Below are 2,882 nucleotides of genomic sequence, written 5' to 3'. Positions count from 1 at the left end.
CAGAAAGTGATGAGGGAGGTAAGGAGAAGGGTGTGCAACAGGGACGGGCCCTGGGGGAGGAGGTGGAGAAGGGAGCTGGGCCTTGATAGGACTAGGTGGCACAGGGAGTGGGGCATTTGGGGGAGGAGATGGGACGGGGCAAGATCTTGGAGGAAGAGGTGGGGCAGAGGGCAGAGTCTCAAGGTTCCTGTTCCCAGCAATTAGAAAGGTGGAAACCCTATGAGTTGTACAGAGGCCAATTCCACAGTTTATAACACTGACACCACAGTAAGTTCAGAAAAGAGTTTAATGTCTCTTTAACTGTCCAGTCAGTGATTCAGGGAAGAGGGTCCAGCACCAAGTCACCAGCCAGCTCTGCAGAGAGCTCAGTCTGAGAGCCAGAGCACCAGGAGAAAAAAAAATTACGTCCTTTTATGAGTAAAGAGATGGAGCAGCCTGCCCCTGATCTCTTTGTTCCTCACCCCATAGATGATGGGGTTTAGCATGGGGGGCACCAGGAGATACAGGTTGGCAAAGATAACATGGAAATGCAGGGGCACATTGTGGTCAAACCGGTGTGTGAGGAAGGAGAAGAGAGCTGGGATGTAAAAGGCTAAAATGGCACAAAGATGGGAGCTGCAGGTCCCAAAAGTCTTGAGCCGGGCGTCCTTTGTGGGGAGGCTGAAGATGGCCCTGAGAATCTGGGTATAAGACATGGTGACAAAAAACACATCCAGACCAGTCACCAACATTGCCACAAAGAGGCCGTAGTAACTACTGATGCGGATGATGGCGCAGGCCAACTTCACCACGGCTATGTGCTCGCAGTACGAGTGGGGGATGATGTTGGTTCTGCAATATGGCCACCCCCTCGCCAGGAAGGGATAGGGCAGTACAAGTATGCTCCCACGCAGCACCACGGCCAGGCCGATCTTGGCCACCACGGTGTTTGTCAGGATGGTGGAATGTCTCAGGGGGTGGCAGATGGCCACGTAGCGATCCAAGGCCATGGCCACAAAGATCCCAGACTCCACCACTGAGAAGGAGTGAATGAAGTACATCTGGGTGAGGCAGGCACTGAAATCGATCTCCCTGGAATTGAACCAGAAGATGCTCAGCATTTTGGGCAAGGTGGACGTGGACAGGACCAGGTCAGTGATGGCCAGCATGCAGAGGAAATAGTACATGGGCCCATGGAGGCTCGGCTCCACCTTCACAATGAACAGGATGGTGAAGTTCCCCAAGACAGCTATGATGTACATGGTGCAGAAGGGGATGGAGAGCCAGATATGGGCAGTCTCCAGGCCAGGAATGCCCAGCAGGATGAAGGTGGACGGGTTGGTGAAGTCGGTTGTGTTGGAATCTGACATGGAGTAGGGGAGAAGGTGTCCAAATGTAGGCAGAACGGTGTCTCCTGCATGTACCGTACGTTCCCCTGATTTCCTGTATGTGCCCAAGTTCTAAGGTGATGGTCACATTACAAATGCCTGGATGGAGATAAAATGTTAATATGAGTCACGGAGTAGGGGAGAAGGTGTCCAAATGTATGCAGAACGGTGTCTCCTGCATGTACCGTACGTTCCCCTGATTTCCTGTATGTGCCCAAGTTCTAAGGTGATGGTCACATTACAAATGCCTGGATGGAGATAAAATGTTAATATGAGTCACTACATGCACTCCTGGAGACTGTTCTCATGGGTGAAGCAGATTAGTTGCTCTTCACACACTCATAAATGACATTTTCATTATTCAGATAAATGAATTATGAACACCTGAACCTACTAATGCCAATTCCATTTTGGATGGTGCTTCATACATCAATAATTCTTACATGTCATGGTGTGGGATATTAATAGTCACCATCAGGAAACATGACTTCTGGTTAGTTACCATTGTTCCTTAATGCAATGAAATGCAGGCTAGAGGACCCATACTGTAGGGAGTTCCCCATTTGCCGGGCTCCGCAAAATCTGAAAGTTAAAAAAAACCCAAACCTTTTTGAAGAGATGTGCCAGGGGAAACATCCCAACTAAAACACACCTCAGTGAAAAGACCTGGGGGACTTCATAGCAGCTCCTTGGAAACACCTGCTCATTCGCAGCAGTGGTTAAAACAAAGACAATGTTCAGATGGCTGAGGAAGGGGATGAAGAATAACCTGCTCTGGAGATGTGATCAGTTTTGGTCACCCAATCTCTATTAAGGATTTAGCAGATAGAAAGGGGGTTTCTTAGACAGGCTGTGAGAATGGGGGAGATTGCTGTGAGAATGCCATATGCGCACAGACTGAAAAGTCTGGGAATGTTTAGTTTAGAGAAGAGACAAAGAAGGGGACATATGATAGAGGAGAACAAAGTAAACAATGGAACTGATTACATTCAAATGGACAAATAGAGAACAGTTCCCAATCAGTAATATCGATAGACACTTAGGACTTTGAAAGGGCTAATTCACGAATGCTGAGGCAAATTATCTGCAAAACTGATTGGAAGAAAAAAAATTAGACAAAAAATAGGAATGAAAATTGGGAGTTATTCAAGAGTTTATTAGATAGCTAAAAAGCTACAGTCAAGAAAGCGGACGCATTGTACTAAACTCAGTTCAGTGACAAAGTGAACTCAATAATTGTGGGAAGGAGGAGCAATATAAAACTAAAGGGAAAATAGATGGCCAACAACACAAATCAGAAGTTATAAACATTGATAAGGGATGTTAAAAACCTCCGAGAAAAATCCATGTGTGGCAGGTAAATGGAGGTTATTCAGTATATTAGGAACAAAAGAAATACTAGAAAAAGGTTTCGGCCAATTCCTAGAGGGACAAAGGAAGCTTGTTAATGTTGCAGGAAAGGTAGATGTTTTTCAATAAATATTTTTGTTCTGGATTTGGAAAGAAGCAGTATGA

General features: G+C 46.3%; 1 pseudogene across 1 annotated transcript; it reads right to left on the bottom strand.

Annotated features, from left to right (window-relative positions):
* Positions 1-401: 401 nt before the first annotated feature.
* Positions 402-1,399, bottom strand: LOC311514551 (olfactory receptor 52R1-like; annotated as a pseudogene). The gene has a single exon. The product of its transcript is annotated as an olfactory receptor 52R1-like (transcript).
* Positions 1,400-2,882: the final 1,483 nt, after the last annotated feature.

The sequence above is a fragment of the Lepidochelys olivacea genome (genome assembly GCF_965140295.1).
Source record: "Lepidochelys olivacea isolate rLepOli2 genome assembly, chromosome: 1".
Taxonomy (NCBI): domain Eukaryota; kingdom Metazoa; phylum Chordata; order Testudines; family Cheloniidae; genus Lepidochelys; species Lepidochelys olivacea.
This window is presented reverse-complemented; position numbering and strand designations above follow the sequence as displayed.